Here is a 22,823-nt window from a genome sequence, read left to right as displayed (position 1 = left end):
AATGCTTGAAATGGTGAAAGAAATTGCAGATTAAATAGCAGATCAAATTGGAGAGAAAACAGAAGATCAATCGGCAGATCAAAAGAGAGATAAAATTTATTGAGAGGATCCACGAGATAATTTGAGAGAAAAAGAAAAGAGGATCCAAAATCCACACGAGAGATTGTGAAAGAGATTCAAGAGCTTTCAAAGAGAGGATCTTTCAAGCCTATTGTTCAACCTTGATCTAGAGATCTTCCAAAGCTTTCAAGAGATCTTCAATCAACAATCAACCTCTTCTCAAGCATTCGTTCAAGCGTTCATCCACTTTGAGAAAATCCGAAAAGGGGTTCTTCATTTGAGTAAAATTTTTATTGTTATATTCGCTCATTTAAAGGAGCTGTTATTGTATTAATCTGTGCTCAAAATTTTCTAACTCTTTGTGAGTTTTTGTTCTTGTTTTTGGAGGATTTCCAAAACAAGGAAAGGTTGATCTGAACCTGAAATCGGAGTGTTTTGGATTTACTTGTACCCGAAAAATAAGTGATCTAGCTTGGGATAGCTAGTGTCGGAGTTTTCGATGTTTTGTATTCAGGTTGAATACAAGTATAGTGGATTGAAATTCCCAAGTAGGAGCTTGGGAAGTGGATGTAGGTGCAAGGTTGGCACCGAACCACTATAAATCCTTGTGTTTGTGGTGTGCTTTATCGCTTTATCTTATTTCTTTATTATATCCTTGCAATACTGCTTTAGGTAATTAATATTGAATTAAAATCTTTCTCTTATTCATCATAAGTAATTAATTAAGTCTAAAATTTTTAGAAACCCAATTCACCCCCCCTCTTGGGTTGCATAGCTGGGCAACAAGTGGTATCAGAGCCCGGTGCTCTAGCCCTTCTTTGATCTAACAATCAAAGAGCCAAAGATCTATGGCAACCCATGTTGGTACTTCTTTAGCCGAGGGGCAATCAACAAACCGACCTTCACTTTTCAATGGGTCTAATTACACCTATTGGAAAGCTCGGATGAAGATTTTCATACAAGCACTCGACTATGATATGTGGAGTATCATAGTGAACGGTCCTCACACACCCACCAAGATTATAGATGGTGAGGAGTCAACCAAACCCGAGAAAGAATGGGATGAGGTTGACAAGAAATTGGCACAATTAAATGCCAAAGCCATGAATGTTCTTTATTGTGCACTAGATGCAAGTGAATTCAATCGCATTTCTACTTGTGCATCTGCTAAAGAAATATGGGATAGGTTAGAAGTAACCCATGAGGGAACAAATCAAGTAAAAGAGTCTAAAATAAACATGCTTGTACATAAATATGAATTGTTCAAAATAGAATATGATGAGTCCATAACTGCTATGTTTACTCGTTTTACTGATATAATTAATGGTTTGAAGAGTCTTGGCAAATCTTATACTAACAGTGAACTTGTAAGGAAGATTCTCAGGTCACTGCCAAGAACTTGGAAAGCCAAGGTGACTGCCATCCAAGAAGCAAAGGACTTGAACACTTTACCTCTGGAAGAGCTTCTTGGATCCTTGATGACTCATGAACTTAGCATGAAGCAACATCAAGAGAATGAAGTCAAAAATAAAAGAATCATTGCCCTCAAATCCACAACTTCGCCTGATTATGAAACGAATGACACTGAAGATGAAGAACAGGATGAAGAGATGGCACTCATCACCCGAAAATTTAAGAAGTTTCTAAGAAAAAGGAAACAGGGGATGAGAAAGAAATTCACAAAAGGGGAACAAAGCAAAGAAAAAGAGAAAGATCAACCCCTTACATGCTACGAGTGCAAGAAGCCGGGACATTTCAGATCCGAATATCCACAACTGAAGAAAGGTCCCAAAAAGTTCAAAAAGAAGGCAATGATGGCGACTTGGAGTGCGAGTGATGATTCAAGCTCCGACGAGGAAACCTCAACAGAATAAGCCAACCTGTGCCTGATGGCACACGAAAATGAGATGTGTCTAGCATCCCAAGAAGGAAACAGGAAATGGTATCTTGACAGCGGATGCTCGAGACACATGACTGGTGATGAATCACAATTCATCACGCTTGATGCTAAGGATGGAGGGATGGTCACCTTTGGAGATAATGGCAAAGAAAAGATCATCGGGATAGGTAACATTGGTATCACTCCCTCCAAATACATTGAGAATGTTTTACTAGTTAAAGGTTTAAAGCATAACTTACTTAACATTAGTCAATTCTGTGATAAAGGGTATAAAGTAGTTTTTGAATCATCTGTTTGCATTGTGACTAGTCCTATTAACGATGGCATTAAATTTATAGGACATAGGCATGGCAATGTTTATATGATAGATTTGAATGACTTAGCCAAATTAGACATGCAATGCCTAGTATCCTTGAATGCTAAAATCAATGAGACTAGTTGGCTGTGGCATCGTAGACTTGCACATATCAGCATGCATTCTCTTTCAAAATTAATTAAGAAAGATTTAGTTCTCGGTTTGCCAAAACTGAATTTTGAAAAGGATAGAATTTGTGATGCATGCCAATTAGGTAAACAAACTAGAGTATCATTTAAATCCAAAAACACTGTTTCAACTTCTAGACCATTAGAGCTCTTACATATGGACTTATTTGGACCAACAAGAACCACCAGTCTAGGAGGAAAATGATATGGCTTTGTAATTATAGATGATTACTCTCGTTTTACTTGGATTTTTTTTTTGGCTCATAAAAATAAAACTTTTCATATTTTCACTAAATTTCATCGAAAAGTTTTTAATGAAAAATATTTTTCAATTCAAAATATTAGAAGTGATCATGGAACTGAATTTGAAAATCAAGATTTTGAAAATTTTTGTGATGAAAATGGAATTGGCCATAACTTCTCTGCTCCTAGGACACCCCAACAAAATGGGGTAGTTGAAAGGAAAAACAGAATCTTAGAAGAAATGGCCCGTACCATGTTGTGTAAGCAACCTTCCAAGATATTTTTGGGCGGAAGCAATTAACACAGCATGTTACATTTTAAATCATGCTTTAATTAGACAATTTTTAAAGAAAACCCCCTATGAACTTTGGAAAGGAAGAAAACCAAATATTGCATATTTTCATGTTTTTGGTTGCCGATGTTTTGTATTAAATAATGGCAAAGAAAAACTTAGTAAATTTGATGCAAAATCAGATGAAGCAATCTTTCTAGGTTACTCCTCTACTAGTAAAGCATTTAGAGTTTTCAACAAAAGAACTTTAGTAGTTGAGGAGTCTATACATGTTGTTTTTGATGAATCTAACGATCTTCCTTCAAGGAAGAATGAGGGTGTTGATGATGCAGATCCACTAATAGAAGGTATGAAGGAGATCACTCTGAAAGATTCAGCAACTCCAAAAGACAAGGATCAAGAAGACGAACAAAATGAAAGAGGTGAAGAAATTCAAGAACAACCTCAAGGTACAAATGACCTACCCAAGGAATGGAGGTATGTTCACAACCACCCTAAGGAGTTAATTATTGGTGACCCTATGCATGGGGTAAAAACCCGTTCTTCACTAAGAGATGCAGTTAATCATTGTGCTTTTGTATCTCATCTTGAACCTAAAACTTTTGAAGAAGCTGAAAATGATCATAATTGGATTAATGCTATGCAAGAGGAACTTAATCAATTTGAAAGAAATAATGTTTGGACCTTAGTATCAAGACCTAAAGATTATTTAAATAATTGGCACAAAATGGGTCTTTAGAAACAAATTAGATGAGCATGGAAATGTAATTAGAAATAAAGCAAGACTGGTTGCTAAGGGATATAATCAAGAAGAAGGAATTGATTTTGATGAAACCTTTGCACCTGTTGCTAGATTAGAAGCTATTAGACTTCTACTTGCATATGCTTGCTTTATGAAATTCAAATTATTTCAAATGGATGTTAAAAGTGCATTTTTAAATGGATATATCTCTGAAGAAGTATATGTAGAACAACCACCCGGATTTAAAAATCATGCTTTTCCTAATCATGTCTTTAGATTAAATAAAGCTTTATATGGATTAAAACAAGCACCTAGAGCATGGTATGAAAGGCTAAGCAAATTTCTAATGAATAATGGTTTTTCAAGAGGTAATGTAGATACAACCCTATTTATTAAAAGAAATCAAAATGATATGCTAATTATACAAATTTATGTTGATGATATAATTTTTGGGTCTACTAATGAATCCCTTTGTCAAGACTTTGCTAAGCTTATGCAGGGGGAGTTCAAGATGAGCATGATGGGAGAACTCACCTTCTTCCTCGGACTCCAAATCAAACAATCAAAAGAGGGAATCTCCATCACCCAAAGCAAGTACACCAAGGAACTACTCAAAAGATTTGGAATGGAGAACTGCAAACCAATTGGCACACCAATGAGTCCCTCATGTAAGCTTGACAAGGATGATGAAGGTAAATGTGTAGACTTAAAATACTATAGAGGTATGATTGGCTCATTATTATATTTAACTGCAAGTAGACTTGATATCATGTTTAGTGTTTGCTTATGTGCTAGATATCAATCTAATCCTAAAGAATCTCATTTGAATGCTGTTAAAAGAATCCTTAGATACTTAAATGGTACTCAAACTCTAGGGTTATGGTACTCTAAGGACTCACAAATTAATTTATTAGGATATTCAGATGCTGATTTTGCTGGATGTAAATTAGATAGAAAAAGCACAAGTGGAACTTGCCAATTTCTTGGAGTTAACCTAATCTCATGGTTTAGCAAGAAACAAAATTCGGTGGCACTGTCTACGGCTGAGGCCGAATACATTGCAGCCGGAAGTTATTGTGCTCAAATCTTATGGATTAAGCAACAACTCGAAGATTTTGGAATCAAACTTAATGAAACACCAATAAGATGTGACAACACAAGTGCCATAAATCTATCTAAAAAAATCCAATTCAACACTTAAGATCTAAACATATTGAAATAAGACATCATTTTATAAGAGAACATGTTCAAAACAAAAATATAATTCTTGAATATATTTGCACTGAAAATCAATTAGCTGATATCTTTACAAAGGCCCTTAGTGAGGATAGATTCTGTGAAATTAGGAGAAATCTAGGAATTCTAGATCCATTTGCCTAAAATTTCTCAATTTTCAAAGAATTGATTAGAGCTCAATTTTCAACATCTATCCTGGTCCCAAAAGCTCAAATTTATCATTCTAAAAACTTATCATTGAGCAAAATTCCTTCACTCAAAATTTCAAAATTTTCTAGAATTTATTCATATTTTTCCTGATTTTTTGAACTTCATGAGTCGACCCCCATGAGTCGACTCAATGGCAAACTTGTAAATCCCACCAACTTTCAACGGGTTCATTGTTTTTATACTGAAACCCTGTTCGTGAGATGACTCATCTTCCCATCATTCTTCTTCCAAAAACCATCTTCTCCAACTCTTTTTGCTCCAAATCCAAGGATTAACTCCGAGGCAATTCTCCCTCCTCCTCTCCACCAAAAATCGCCACCTTGATAAGGATTTTTTTTTGTGCTTTCTCGCTTTGCTTGGCGCGGTTGGAACGTGCCCTAGCACTTTACCGAACTTCCAAAATTCGCTTCTTTTCTCCACCAAAATCCTTCTTTACTCTCTTGTGATTTCTCCTCCACTCAATTCAAGTCCTCTTGCCTGCTATTATAGTGGATATGGCTCTGAAGATGAAACTTCCCCAAAGAAAAAAATCAATCCGTGAGTCTGAAGAAATTGTCAGAAAGAAAAGGCAAGCCGCTCAATCTTCAACTGCTCCCACTCCAGTTTCAGTACCTACTCAAGGTCCCTCTCAATCCCTCCTAAGCCCCAGTAAGAATCCTCTTTCCGATAGAAAAGTAGAAATCGGAAAAAATATAGATTTTCGGTTCTTTGAGGAAGAAGGATTTACTTTTGCTACCAAAATTAAAAACCAAGGATGGGAACTCTATTGCTCTCTTAAGGAAGTCACCTATGTTGACCTTGTTAGAGAATTCTACCAAAACCTACTTTATGGAAGTGGGTCAGTGACTTCAACTGTAAAGGGAATTGATATCTGCCTGGATTCTAGGATATTGGGAGAAATACTTCAGTTGCCTAGTGAAGGATATTCATATATGGAACTCCCAATTAAAGAAGAGGGGATCAGAATTATTTTAGGAGAAACTTATTCAGAAAATTTAAACAAATTGGAAGCAAAGATTTTGTCCATTGAGATGAGGGTCCTGCATCAGATAGTAACAAAGCTCTTTTTTCCTAGGAGTGGTAGACATGACTTACTTTCCAGCAGAGATGTATGTGTCATGTTTCATGTCATCACTCAGACCCCCCTGAACCTCCCTGCACTTATGATAGAGGCCATGAGAGAAACTTTGAATAGATCCAAGGCACACTTGCCTTATGGTATGGCCCTTACTAGAGTATTCAGGAGGTTTGGAGTTAGTTGTGAGGGGGAGGCTGCTACTAAGCTCTCTCATGTGGACACTTTCAACCAACACACCCTGCACCGAATGGGATTTGTAAAGACTGATGGTGGTTGGATCAAGGGATCTGAGGAGAGAGTTGAGGAAAGAACTGAAGAGAGAACTGAAGAGAGAGCTGAAGTCAGAACTGAAGGCAGAGTAGAAGAAGAAGATCCATTATCTCCTGTCCATGACTTCAGGGCAGCATCACCACATATCCAGTTCATTCCTGATACTGAGGCTGGCCCTTCAGAGTTTACTAGGATGCCCACACCAGTGTATCAGCCAGAGAGTAGAGCACCTCATTCAGAGTTCAGACTGGCTGACGATCAGATCGAGCATATTTCACAGCGTGTGGCTTCTTTGCTCTCTAGTCAGTGGGGTAGTACTTCTTTTGCACCTGGAGCCACCTCTTCTGATCAGACCATTACTCCCCACATCTCCACTGTGTTTCAAATGATATCAGATCAGTCCATCCAGATCCAGCAGCTTGAGGACACAGTCTGGAGACTGACTGGCAGAGTTCTTGACTTGCAAGGGCAAGTCCTTGCTTTGGCCCATCTCAAGCCACAGGAGTCAACCATTGAGGTCACAGACCTCACTGCAGAGGCTGGTAGGCTCAGAGGAGCACTAGAAGGTGGATATGAATTGCTGAGGAAAGAAATCCAAGGATCGAGTGAGCATGCTACCACTCAGTTCACTGCTCTACTTCAATCTGTTTCCAGAGCACTAAACGTACTTGATTCTATCAGACTCACCCTTTCTGTTCAGTCTTTGGCCTCTCAGCGTTCTCAGCCACCCAGTTCATCTCGCTCTCCTGCTCGTGCCAGCACCTCCACTCGTGGCAAAGGCAGACGGGGTAGAGGACGCACTTCTGATCCATCATCTCCTCACCCTATATCTGATGACTCCGATCATTGACTTATCTTGATCTTTACTAGATCCTAGGTGTTAGTGTCTTGTTCTAGGATCTATACCTTGGGGCCATGTATTGACAATTAGCTGGTTGAATTTTATTTTTAAGAACTATGTATTGAAACAATTATGTTTTTAATGGAATCATTTTTCACTTATATTTCTACCTTTTGTAATGATATTGATCATATTTTGGTTATATATATTCTTCTTGTGGAAAAATTGTCTTCTCTTTGTTGTTGTTTGCTGTTGATAATTGCTATATTAAGGGGGAGCAAACTTCTATGATAAACTCTAAAAGGGAAGAAATTAAAGAATATTTAAAAAAAAAAAAGGAAGAGTTAACCATATTTGATGATGTCAAAAAGGGGGAGAAATTAAACAAAACAAAATTGGAGATATTAAACAAAAATTGGAGAAATTAAACAAAAATTTGAGAAATTAAATATTTGAAAAAATTAAACAAAAATTTGAAAAATTAAACAAAATTTGAGAAATTAAACAAAAATGGTATTTTGAAAAATTAAGCAAAAAATTGAGAAATTTGATATCAGACAGAAATTAAACAAAAAGCCATCCATCAAAAGCAAAATCATAAGTACAATGCAAATAAATAATTTTTTATATGCTCTGATATATTTCAAAATTCAAACTTGCTCTGATATATCTTTTAAAATTTACCTTGATACATCTTAAGAAATTTGATTTACTCTGATACACCCTAAAATTTCTTTTAACTTGCTCTGATACATGATAAAATTTAATCTGATACAGTGTGAAAGTTTCTCTGATATATTATAACATTTGCTCTGATACAGTGTAAAATTTTCTCTGATATATTATAACATTTACTCTGATACATTGTAAAATCTTTTCTGATAATATTGTAAAAAATATTGTTCTTGCTCTGATACATTGCAAAATTTATTTCTTTTCTCTTGCTCTGATATATCTTAAGCTCAAAATGAGTTAATACACTTAAGCTCAAAATCAACTTTTAAACATACTTTGGCACACATAATTTTTTTTTAAGCACATAAGTATTTTTTTTGCTCTGATGCTAAAACTAAAATCAAATGAGAATGGAATTTTCAAAATAGAGCTCAATCTGATAACAAAAACAAGTTTTCTGCTCTAACACCAAAATCACATAATCAAATGAGCATATCTTCAAACCCTTAAGCAAATGGACAAATTATTTTTGCATATGACTATTTATATTACATGCCAAAAGAATCATACTCTTTTCAAGCATATACACCTATAATGTATTCTTTTGAAATTAATGCATTCACATAAATATTTTTGTTCAAATATTTTGTCATCATCAAAAAGGGGGAGATTGTTGCTCCTAGATTGATTTTGATGATTACAAAGCAGATTGAAGGGATACAAACAATTTTAAATTAAAAAAGTCCTTATGCTCTTCAAGGGCAAAATCGTAATTTTACTAAAATCCTGATTTGATAGTATCATTTGATAGAACAAATGATTTGTAAACTATTGGTGAAAATTTTATTATTTTTGGACTTATATTTTTGAAGTTATGAAGGTTTGAAGTGCATGAGTCGACTCATGAGTCAACTCATGGCACTATGAGCTGATTGGCACGCAAAAAAAATTCCCATGGCATGCTGGATTTTTGGCTTGGCACGACCTGTGAGTCGACTCATGAGTCGACCCACAAGGCATGAGTCGACTCATGAGTCGACCTCTGCTGATTTGAGCTGAAAAATCCAGAAATCAAGATTGTCTGATCTGTGCAACAGAAGTCGACTCATGAGTCGACTCCTGCGATGGAAATCGTCCGCAACGACTATTTTTTTGCCCATTTTAATTGCCTTTTATGCTTCCTAAAATTGCTCTAACGGCTCTTTATCTGCCTAAATTATTTTCTCTTGCTTTTAATGCTATAAAATGCTTGAAATGGTGAAAGAAATTGCAGATTAAATAGCAGATCAAATTGGAGAGAAAACAGAAGATCAATCGACAGATCAAAAGAGAGATAAAATTCATTGAGAGGATCCACGAGATAATTTGAGAGAAAAAGAAAAGAGGATCCAAAATCCACACGAGAGATTGTGAAAGAGATTCAAGAGCTTTCAAAGAGAGGATCTTTCAAGCCTATTGTTCAACCTTGATCTAGAGATCTTCCAAAGCTTTCAAGAGATCTTCAATCAACAATCAACCTCTTCTCAAGCATTCGTTCAAGCATTCATCCACTTTGAGAAAATCCGAAAAGGGGTTCTTCATTTGAGTAAAGTTTTTATTGTTATATTCGCTCATTTAAAGGAGCTGTTATTGTATTAATCTGTGCTCAAAATTTTCTAACTCTTTGTGAGTTTTTGTTCTTGTTTTTGGAGGATTTTCAAAACAAGGAAAGGTTGATCCGAACCTGAAATCGAAGTATTTTGGATTTACTTGTACCCGAGAAATAAGTGATCTAGCTTGGGATAGCTAGTGTCGGAGTTTTCGACGTTTTGTATTCAGGTTGAATACAAGTATAGTGGATTGAAATTCTCAAGTAGGAGCTTGGGGAGTGGATGTAGGTGCAAGGTTGGCACCGAACCACTATAAATCCTTGTGTTTGTGGTGTGCTTTATCGCTTTATCTTATTTCTTTATTATATCCTTGCAATACTGCTTTAGGTAATTAATATTGAATTAAAATCTTTCTCTTATTCATCATAAGTAATTAATTAAGTCTAAAATTTTTAGAAACCCAATTCACCCCCCCTCTTGGGTTGCATAGCTGGGCAACAATTACAAATCTAAAAAAAAATTTAAAACTAATCTGAATTATAGATCTAATCTTGATCTTAAGTATATGATCCTTAATCTGGCTCTGATATCAATTGAAGAACAAACTATAGTACGCATGCAAGATCAATAAAAATTTTAGCAGCGAAAGAGATCTAATCTAGCATGCATCTTTGAAATCACATCTCATAAAGTCAGATCTATCATATCCTTAGGATCAAGACATAAAAATAACTATGAAGATCATATCTTCACCTTAACACAGGTAGATCTTCACCATAGTTTGATGATTGTGAATATTTTTTTCTCAAATTTCTTGAAGAGTCATACAAGCATCCGACCTCTATAGGTATCCACAAGAATGATCTAGGATGCTCCTCTTAAACTCGATCTATCTTCTCCAAGAAAAATCAGCATACACTCTTTCTCTTAGTGTGGAGATGGAATGCCTAACTCCTTGGGCATGTGGAAGATGGAGGACACCCAACACTTAGGTGTGGAGAGGAGGGGATGCCCAACATCTTTGGGCATGAGGCATGAGGGAGATAGAAAGGAAGGGCGTGAGGCAAGAGAGAGAGGTGCAGGCTTTTCTTTAGTTCTCTAGGATTTTGAGATCTCATCTCTCAAGGGTTTAAATAGAGCCAAAGAAGTCCTAATGGTTTAAGGCTTTGACTTATTTAGTGCCTTAACCCAGAAGGACTCTTGGCTCTTGCCCATTTTGGCATGCTCACCTGATGGATGCCACCTCCTCCCTTTTTCTCATGCAAAAACTAAATGGGACATGCGACCCATCTCCTCTCTCTCTTCTTCATGCACAAGATAAGGGTGTGCCAACTTTTGGTGCCCCTTCATCCTTATCCGTATGAAGCGTGCACCCCTTTGTTATTAATCCATGCCAAAAATCAGATGGGAAACTCAACTCTTGATGTCCCTTGCATTTGACTTGGTCCAATCTTTATCCAATAGGGATTCTAAGTTTTAAAAGGATTCGGATTTAACCATGTACTAGCATAGAATTTCTAAACCCAATAGGATTTCATAAATCCTAACCCAATTAGGACTATATGAGCCCAATTGTACAATCATAGATCAATTTTTTTTATGTGTGACCCCATAGGTTCAATTCTGTCTGATAGTGAGTTATATTATAATTTTCATCAACAATATCATTGAAACTTCTTTCAATAGATTGGAACACTTCTAATTCAATCAATTGAGAATTATTGATTATCAAAATAATTTTTATTGATCTTACAATCCATCAGTAACATCTAGAGTATGTAGTACCAATCCAATAGAATTAAATAGATAAATCTCTAGGTACAGTTACTATATGATTCAATTCTTCTATCATGAGTTCTGATAAAATGGAGGTTATGAATAACTCGTCAAACCCCTTATCTGTTATATGTAAGATTCAATCGATTTGAGTTTTTTTATGAAACCTTATGAAAACTCCTTTCCATCATTCACACTACGATAGCCATGATCTTTGGAACTCAGTCTCATGATCTACATAAGACTTGTTCTTATCTATCAAGATTGATAGATCTCATCTAGGTACACACTCTATTCCTACTATAAACTTTCTGTAGCTAACATACACCGTAAGATTTCGAATGGCTAGAAAATCAAGTGATTATGTAGTCTAACTATAGCAACCTCATTGTGAATAGCCAAGGCACCACAGGTCAAAGAACTATTTACACTATTATAGCATCAAGTAACTTACTGATGAGTAGGTAGATATCAAAGTGACTACTCGTGTTGATCACGCTCAGTATTCTTATTTTTTAATAACCATCTGTACCCTCATTTCAGTATCTCTACACTGTAGACTCAAGATTTATTTTTTTTTAAAAGAAAAGTGATTTATGCATCAATCTATCCGGATCATTCACCATCTCCATGATGATCCATCGATCGGGAGTAATTTATGAATTAATCATTAATGATACATACCTCAAATTTTTAACTCTTGAGAATATGTATCATTATCTTATTAATTCATCGGACGATTCATAGACATATTACATGATATGAATAAAAAAATAATCTAATTTTATTTTATTAATAAGTTAAAAGATACGAATTATGCCTTTAGATAGTTTACATATGTCAGTCTACTTGGCTTTTAGGGCATACATCTAGCAGGTAAGATATCATCTTTAATCAATCTATCAATTCTTGCTTTAGATATGTGCCCTAAGTGCTTGTGCCACAACACAGTGGAGCTATCTTTAATCCTAAAATGCTTTATAACTATATTTCCAATTTTTAAAGAAGCATATGGATTATCATAAGCTAAACATAATTTATATAATCCATTATTCAAAATACTATAACTAATAATTCGAGAATTAAACATCAAATTAACTTTTCCATCACAAAAATCAAAACTAAATCCAAGCCTATCTAAAAAAGAAACAGAAATCAAATTCCTTCTAAAAGAAGATATATAAAAGGTGTTCTCTAAGAAAATTCCAAAACTAGACTTCAAAGATAACTTGACAACTCCTATATATTCTACTTCAATTTTAAGATCATTTTTTTCTTTCAACTTGGCCTCTTTCAGACTTGATTTCCACTTGCTTATGAACCCTTGCAAAAAAATGGCAACATGAGTTGTGATACCACTATCAATCTATCAGGAATGAATCAGGACATTGACTATATTTGACTCATAACAAACAAGAGCTAAGGGCTTATCTTTCTATTTTTCTTTCTTTTCTATCCAAGACTTGAACTTATGGCACTGACTTTCTATATGGCCTTTTTTCTTATAGTGAAAACATCTGATATTTTTTTTAATGGTAGCTTTGGGGCCTCCTACAGAATGATTCTGACTAGAGTTGTTACCATATCCTTTAGCACCCTGAGGTTGTCTAGGAGTAGCACGTTTTCACTTTTTTTGATTCACAAAACCCTTGCTAGAATAAGGTTTGAATTGGAAGGAAAGAAGGGCACTTTCATTTTTTTCTTTCTTAAGTTTTTCTTCCTCAGAATATATTTGGTGATCAAGTTGTTAACACTCTAGGATTCATTTAGAGTATTATAGGTAGTTTTGGTCTAATAGAATTCAGCAGGTAAAAAATTCAAAGCATGAGGTACAAGAAAAGAATCAAGTAGGTCAATTTTGAGATCTTTAAGCTTAGTTTGGAGATAAATCATTTTCAGAATATATTCCTTGACACTCTCAATATTGTCATATCTCATGATTGTCAGTTCTTTTATTAGGCATCTAGATTCAATATTTCCAGACACAAAGTATCTCTATCCTATAGTATCAAATAGTTCTTTAGCATTATTGGTCTCTGATAGGCCACTCAGAAGATGCTCAGAAATATACCTCTTAATAAAAATCAAACTAAGCCTGTTAGATTTTTTTTATTTGATAAAATAATCTTTTTATTCAGATATACTCTAATTATTGAGATCATCAGATTTATTCTCGTGCAATGCTAGGTCAATGTCGGCAATCCCAAGAGCACATTCTATATCTTGCTTCCATCTCTTATAATTTGACCTAGTCAAGACCTCAACAATAACTTTGTTATTATTAACACCGAATGAGATTGTAGAATCAAACAGCAAGAATGTAAAATATTAGTCAATTGAGCATATACATAAACAACATAGTCCTTTAACAAGATAAGCTATAAACAAGATCTCAAACACAATATCCACAATAAGAAAATTAATTATTAGCGATGGCTAAATGCCATCGCTAATGGCCAAAAAGCCATCGCTAATACTATTAGCAACTAAACACCATTGTCAATAAGCCATCAAAAAAAAGTTGAATGCTGAAGATCATTATTAGCGACGATGAAAAAAATCATCTCTAATAAAGTATTAATGACAATAATTAATGATGGCAAGTCCATCATTTATAAAAATTTTCATATCATTTTTTAATTTAAATTTAAAAAATTAAAAAATATATTAGCGATCGGTATAATCCCTCGCTAATAAGCTATAGCCATCGCTAATAGTTAGCGATGGATTTAGCCATCGCTAATAATAGATTTTTTTTTTAAAAAAATAATACATAAATTTGCTAAAATTTGCTATAATTAATTAACAATAAATATATATTTACAGACACTATAACAACTAATAATTAACTATCACCATCATAAAATATTATATAAAAAGCATAAATTATCCAATTATACAAGATAACATTGTTCAAATATCAAAATTAAATATATTACATCAAAACTAAAAATGATCAATGAAGATGCTCCTCCTCCTACTCCTGTATGTCATCTACAGCAGCAAGTGGATAAAAGTCGGATGCCCCAGCATCCTACAATAAAAAAATAAAATATTATTAATAACTTTAGAACTAAATTAATTGAAACTGTAAAACTAAAGTAATTGGTGTGCCTCAAGCCTAAATTTTTATGGAAATGTATATTTTGATATATTCTTTTAATTTTCAAATGAATTATTCCTACATATTCTATTCAATGATACAGAGCTATAGATACGTCTGACCAGTCCATTGAATAGTTAGATTGAATTTTGACTGATCTATCTAGATTCGTTATAAATTTGTAAGAGGAATTTGTCAAGTTTGAGAAAAACTTGATAAATTGATTATGGGTTTGTTTAAGAGTGGAGTCTTAGAATCATCGAGGATGATGGGGCTTGAGCCTACTAATAGGTCACTAATAGTGGATATCCAATCTTTATGATTGGAGATCACATGAAAGAAATTGAATATGGTAGAAACGAAGTTGATTGAGTGATTATGTTAGCCCATATTCTCGGAATATATCTCCCCCTTTCCTTATGATAAGTGCTTGTATTAGTGACAAAGTAAAAAGGAAAGGTTGAGTTATATTCTTAATGAGCCCAAGTAGAACATCCGTAAGGTATTAGCCCATATAAACTCTTGGAGGATTTGCCTATTTGAGAACTGTTGTAAAGGCTGCGACTAGCAGTTCGTGCTAATCTTAACAAATTCTCATTAAAAGTCAAGATACTAATTGCAATGCCTTTTAATGGTGTTGACCACATTAAGATCCAATTGATTTGTACTATATGTGTGATAAGCAGAAATCTAAGTCAAAGAATCTAGTTCAAGGTCTAATATGCTATGTTTCCTTCCGATAGATATAATAGATAGTGAGGTTTAAATCTATAGGATACTTCACTCATTGCATAGTGAGCTGCCTAGATATATTTTTTTATTTTTTATTAAAAATAAACCTTTTGTGGAGGATTGTTGGAATTTTAATTTAAAGATATTTATTTTTTTAAATAATAAACCAATCTTATCCCCAAACTTTTAGGGGGTGTTTGGTTCGCACCGAAATCAGAATGGGAATGGGAATCGGAATGACTTGGAATCGGAATTGGAATGGCCAAATCCTGCAAAGCATTTGGTTCGTGACTAGAATCAGAATCGGAATTGGAATTGGAATGGAAAATTGAATCCATAGAGGAGAGTAGGGATTGTGTTCTGTATAGATTGAGCCATTCCTATTCCACCTTAGAATCGGAATCGGAATGGGACTCCTCCCAACCAAATGGTTAGAATGGGAGTCATCCATTTCGATTCTGATTCGAGACCCCCACTCTTTCCAATCAAACACCCCCTTAGTTGATTAAATACTTTAACACACTTTTTGCCACATGCCTCTTTCCAAGGAGTAACAACTCTTCGGAAGAGAAGTTGCGCTCTGACTTAGCAGCCTGATTAGTACATGCTCGGAATGAAAGATAGTAGGACTCCATAGCTTAAAAATCACAGGAGGAAGGGGCGGGAAAGAGTTCTTGCAGTCACATCTATTTACATTGCCAATTCAATACTTGGCCATGTGGAGATGCAAAAACTATAGTAATCCCCCTCTAAGATGATGCCTTACCCATTTGCTTTTCGTTTCATCATCATATGGTATACCTTTATCATTATATAATATATTATCTATAAGTTGGGGGAAGTGTCTCTCTAACCCCACTTCATTATAAAAAAAAAAAAAACCCTTTGGAAGAAAACAACATTTTTCAAAGAGTGCTTTCAAACATTACGGGAGTGTTTGATTTGCAACTGGAATCAAAAAGGGAATGGAAATTGGAATGACTTGGAATTGTAATCGGAATGGCCAAATCCCCCACAGTATTTGGTTCGTGATCGGAATCGAAATCAGAATTGGAATGAAAATTTGAATCCATAGAGGAGAGTAGGGATTGAGTTCTATATAGATTGAGCCATTTTCATTTTACTCTAGAATCGAAATCAAATTGGGACTCCTCCTAACCAAACGGTTAGAATAGGAGTCATCCATTCCGATTTTGATTCTTGACCTCCACTCTTTCCAACCAAACATCCCCTCCGTGTCTTCCGAACCATTGCATTTTTTTAGTTACCTAGATAGAGTCTATCAATAGACTCCTTTGGGATATATCCAAACACATAACATCCACTTGCTCCTCCTCCGATACTCTATCTCTCATAGCACACTGCTTCGAAGAAGACTTGGACACTTTTTTTCTTCCTGAAGTACTTTTTTCCAAGTTTCCACTTTGTTCCTCCTTTTTTGGATAAGTGAAGGAAGTTATTCATACCAAGCCTCCTAGCAATCATGCTTGTTAGTGCAGGATTGGGTCGAGTTGGGCTGTTGTACATCATATACCTCGATTTGGATAAGATCTGTGTAATCTTTCGATTTTTTTTAGTAAAATTTTCTTTTATAATACTAGATCTATAATAATAAAAATAGTAATATGGCAATTACTCTATCATTCTTCCAACAACCTGTAAACAAATAGAAAACCACACCTTATCCAAACCACGTAATCTATCACTAAAAAATAGATCATGGCCATAGTATCATAAAGAACGTCCAACAAAGACCGAAAAGCAAAGATAAAATAAGCCACCATAGATGAAGATAAGTGTCATAGCCCAAAACCAAGCCCAATCCAGCAGACCCAAGCCCCCCCCCAAAAAAAAATAGAGGAATCAAATTGGGAAGAAGACTCCCGATAGGAGTCTTCTTCTCCGACAAGATCCAGACGAAACGGAAATCCTAGGACCTCTCGGAGTCCTAGGGTCCTCTATAAAAAGACCTTCCCTTTCCCTTGGAGCCGATCATCGGCCCTTTCCCCCTCTCTTCCTCTCCGATTTTTTTGAATTAGAGCCGCGGACACCCGCCTTGTTCTCGCCGTGACTGCTCACCGACGAGGTCACCGGAGGTCGAGGTGAGTTTCCTTTCTCTTCCCCTCTTCCTTCCCCTTCCTCCCGTGCTCTTGTGCAGGCTGCCGGCGACGGGAGTCGTCGATTTTCGGTCGGAAAAAGGGATCTCTGTTTTGGTCTCTTTTTTTCATGAATTTTTTGATGCCGACGATCGCAATCGATCGTCGGCCATGCTCCTCCGTGACCGGGGGAGTGGCCCCCCTCTGCCACCGACCTCCGTCGCGGTGGCCGTGGCCTGAATGGCCCAGCACAAGGAGGGGACCGCTGGTCCCCTGTTCGGCCTGGAAGGAGCCGAGAGAAGAAGAAGAGAAAGAAGAAAAAGAAGAAAAGAAAAGAAAAAAAAAGAAAAGAAAAAGAAGAAAAAAAGAGAAAAAGAAAAGAAAAGAAAAGAAGAAAAAGAAGAAAACGAAGAAAAAGAGAAAAGAAAAAAAATATAATAATAATAATAATATAAGAAAATATATATATATATATACTTATATATATAAATAAATGAATGAATAAATAAATAAATAAAAAATAAAATAAAAATAAAAAAAATGATGAGAGAGAGTTTCTCTCTCTTCTCTCTCTTCTTTCAGTCTGAACCCTAACTTTCTCTCTCTGGAATTGGACTTTCTCTCTTTACTTTCTCTCTCTAGAATTTTCTCTCTCTAGGTTGTTACTCTCTCTTGATGGATTTCTCTCTCTCTAAAGTTATTCCTCTAGGATTAGCGTAGTGGAAGGCTTCATCTGATGATTTTGATCGAGTTTAGGGAAGAGTCTGATTTTAAGTGAGGTTTTGATTTGAGATTTGTTTAGATTGAATTTTGAATTAAAATTAATGTAAAAATATAATTTTGGATAATAGGCACGGAAGAATCTCCTAGAAGTTAGTCGATCTGTTCAATCAGTGCTCCGTGAAAGGTAAGTAATGAATCATCTTCTCGAGATATTCCATATTTATTCTGAAAATAAATAATTATTCTATGAAATTATGCATGATTTATGAAATTATGTTTTGAAAGAAAAGTGCTTTTGAAATATTATGGTATGTCGATTTATGTACATGTTCAGTGAAAAAATTATGATATATTATGATACAAAGTGTTTTGATACAGATTGGATTTATGCTCTCAGCCTAACTATGTTTCAGTGGGCCCCGCCAATGGGGGTTGTGCGCTGGTGTTTGTGGACCCTGTCAGTGGGGGTTATGCGCTGGTGTTTGTGGACCCTGCCAGTGGGGGTTGTGCGCTGGTATTCTGTGGACCCCGTCAATGGGGATTAAACGTTGGTCATAGTCAAGGCTATTGAGTTACGAGTGTTTTGAATCGAATCGGATTTATGATTATATTATATGTGAATATTTAAAAATATTTGATTTGTATTAAATCAGCATGAAATATACTCTTATGTTTATTTGCAACATTATTCTTGAAAATTATATAATATCTGAATTATCTAGTTGAGATATTTGTTACTTACTAAGCTGTTTAGCTCATTACCTTTCTTTCTATTTTTCAGATTCAGATAATTAATTTCGAGCGTGGAAAGAAATATTGGGACAGAGTTTTTAGAGGCGAGATTAGCATTGTCAACTTCATTGAATTTAGACATATTATTTTATTTTTAGCAAAAAAAATTTTTTTTTTATTGGATGTAAGACATTTGATTTAATTACTTGAATTACAGTTGAATAATAATTATTTGAATTTATTCCGCTGTGATGCATTGATATCGTGATGAGATATCTTGCATGCTTATGGAGAGAGTTCTTCATAAGTATGCGGCGGTTGCCGCGACCCTCGATTCACAATCTTGGATCGGGGGCGTGACAATAAGAAAGCAAGTTTTTACTTGTCCATGGCATATCCACCATTTCCCGTGTATATGCACATAGCAATCTACATATCACAAGCCAGTGAAACAAGAAACAAGCATAAAATAAAGATCGACTAATGACAACCGGTAGTAACAAACAACATCAAGCCTACTAGTAGATAACAATTGATATGCAACCATAGATCAAATTTCATGATCAGCCATATCTACCAACATCCCCCACCTCCTTCGCAACTTCCTTCTCCTCCTATTTAACTTCTTTTTTCCCCTCCTCATTCAATTGTGTGAGCATCCAACTTCGCTGCTTTCACCTGACATAATTCTTTGAATCTAGCTTCAGCATGAATGATGGCAGGCCCCGCTTTGTCCAGACACCCGTGCATGATATTCTGGCCAAGAGGCATACACCCCTAGAGTGATTCATTGGACATGGTATCTTGTTTAACCACAAATGCGTAGTCATCTATAGCATCATGCAATATAAGGACCCATAAGCATGCGTATTAATGCAGTATATAAAAAAAACACTAGAGCATTATCTAAGGCAAGTACTATAGCCAATACTACAGGTAAATGTAAAAAGTATCATCTGCCACAGCCTATTGGGAATAACATCCACAAGATGAAAGCTAAATATATCTCATCTGCCATATTATGGCAAGAAAAATATTCCTAAATGAAGGTAACGGACAGAATCCCAATACATCTCTGCATTATTCTTCATCCTCGCGGCATGTAAAGTCAATGCCTTCCTCATCCATCACCTTGCAGACATCTCATCCCGTGCTAGCTGAATATATACCATCTCCCTCAAATTATCTTTGTACCCCTCAGTCTCGACAATCATTCCCCATGACCTTTCAGTGAAGTGGGTATGTTGGAGTGGAACATCTCGTAGGGTCTATACCAACTCTCTGACATACCCTATGGGCAGTTGGATAAAGCAACCCCAGCTTCCCAAGATTTTTTGGGCCACTGTTTGCTGGCAGAAGATGTTGATGGTTGTGGGGTGGTATCTTGTTCAACTCTCTAATTAAGAGGGGGTGATAACATTTAAGAGCATGAGAAAGCAAAGTCCATGGACAAAGAGAAGATAGTCTTACAAACCCAAAGTAATAGTCATGAAATAGTCCATAGAAGTTACAAGTATCATGATGATTATGTAGGGAATTTAATCTTGAATGCGGAAATAATCGTACCTCCAATTATTATTGTTCAACTCCAAAAGGATCTACTTGTAACCTTTTGCAACTTGCAATTACAAGAGAACCGATCTTGGAGTACACTCCAAAAGGATCTACTTGTAACCTTTTGCAACTTGCAATTACAAGAGAACCAATCTTAGATGTACTCCTCGATATCATGGAGCAACGCCTTGGTTTCCCAATCCCTAATCTAAGTATATATACCTGATGGGGTGGGGAGGGTCGCACAAGCTTTCGGATGAGTTGGGACCAAATCCATAGGTCTTCTTTTATAGTGTACCTCATCCATTAGAGGCAGTATCTGAATTAGTCACAATGACTAGAAGATGAACATTATCCATAATGATTGTGTAGAGCTCCACTTTATCAAACCATCAAATATATCCTCATCACTTTATCGGTGGTTTATTTTCAGTTAAAATCTTAAAATATACAAAACAAATCCTGATGCATGTTAGTGTGGGTCACATCTAGATGAGTTTAATCAAATAAATCACAACATTCTCCCACTTGACCCAACCTAACACAAGTATCTTCATTTTAATTTTTTAAAGCATTTGAAAAAACTTTAATAAAATTTTATCTAGATCTAATAATTGAAAACTGATGTGGTCACATTTTATAAACTTTAATTCTTCCGTAAGATATACATCACATACTTGATTATAAAATAATTATCAGTATGAATTATAGCGGTAAATGCGTTATCAATCAACACAACCTTCCATATATCACAATGCTAATAACATCTTATAACCAAGTTCTTTATGTTGAATTTACTTTATGAATAGATGAAACCTTATGTTTACTCTTTAGTCATCTTTATATTATATGATAAATAACTGATCCACATAAAATAAACTAAACATTATCCTAAAATCTAATGTGATGACTTTATATATAGTGTCCAATATATATTATAAAATAAGCTATATTCCATATGATCCACCTAATCCTCAAAATCTTGAGAATAAGCCCTTCAGTTAGCTTTCCTTAGTTGGAGGCTGTTATGATAATGGACCTCTTCTCAGTGGGCTCCTCCTTCAAGCTGGGAAATGGCCGACAGACAGCTTTTTGGCTTGATAAATGGATCACCAACTTACCTCTCAAGGACATCTTCTGCTCCCTTTTCTTTTATACTTCAAGACCAGACATCTCAGTAGCTGAATTCCTATCTTCTCCTGATTATCGAGCTTTGTTTAAAGACAATATTGCTCCAAGAAGCATGGAGGAGCTCGAAATCCTTTCATCAGCGACATCCCAGATCAGGCTATCTTCGGACGAAGACACCTTAGAATGGTCTTGGAGCCCCAAGGGCACTTTCATAGTCAGATAAGCTTATCTCTTCCTATCACATGGGGGAATCATCTCTCAATTTGCATGTTTAAATTGGTCGCTTCCCCTATTTGAGAAAGTGAAAATTCTTAATTGGCTCTCATACAACAACAAACTTCTTACCACTGACAACCTCAAAAAAAGAAAATTTCCTTCACCTAATCACTGTCCATTATGTGGAGAAGAAGAAGAGATCGTTCAGCACCTGGTTCTTACTGTCTTTTCTCCTTCCGGCTATGGAACTCAATTGCTGTTACTTTGGATCTGCCTCATTTACTTGAGACGATGGACCTTTTATGGGGACCCTAGCAGAACAATCTCCCTAAAATGCGCAACCTCAAATGTTATGGAACAGCCTCCTCTCCTGGATCTGCTGGAGCTTATGGAAAGAGTGAAACAGGCGCATCTTCAAATTTGAAGCTCAGAATATCTCCTTGCTGAAGCATCAGTGCATTATCTTGATGAAATCTTGGATCCCTTCAGACCCTTCCAATAGGCTATTTCAGTAGCACCTCCTTGACAAATTGGAACATTAACATCCTTTGAGTTTCACTCAAAGGAAGCACTGGCCTAACTTGTATTCCACTACTAAGCTCAGCAAAGGAAAGTATCTATCATCTATTCTGTCACGCCCCCGACCCGAGATTGTGAATCGAGGGTCGCGGCAACCGCCGCATACTTATGAAGAACTCTCTCCATAAGCATGCAAGGCATCTCATCACGATATCAATGCATCGCAGCGGAATAAATTCAAATAATTATTATTCAACTTTAATTCAAGTAATTAAATCAAATGTCTTACATCCAATAAAATTTTTTCACAAATAATAAAATAATAGATCTAAGTTCAATGAAGTTGACAATGCTAAATCTCGCTTCTAAAGCTCTGTCCCAATATTTCGTCCCACGCTCGAAATTAATTATCTGAATCTGAAAAATAGAAAGAAAGGTAATGAGCTAGACAGCCCAGTAAGTAACAAGTATCTCTACCAGATATTCAGATATTATTTAATTTTCAAGAACAATGCTACAAATAACATAAAAATATATTTCATGCTGATTTAATGTAAATCTAATATTTTCAAAAATTCACACATAATATAATCATAAATCCGATTCGATTCAAAACACTCGT

Source organism: Elaeis guineensis, chromosome 15, assembly GCF_000442705.2.
Source record: "Elaeis guineensis isolate ETL-2024a chromosome 15, EG11, whole genome shotgun sequence".
NCBI lineage: Eukaryota > Viridiplantae > Streptophyta > Magnoliopsida > Arecales > Arecaceae > Elaeis > Elaeis guineensis.
Note: the sequence above shows the minus strand (reverse complement) of the source record.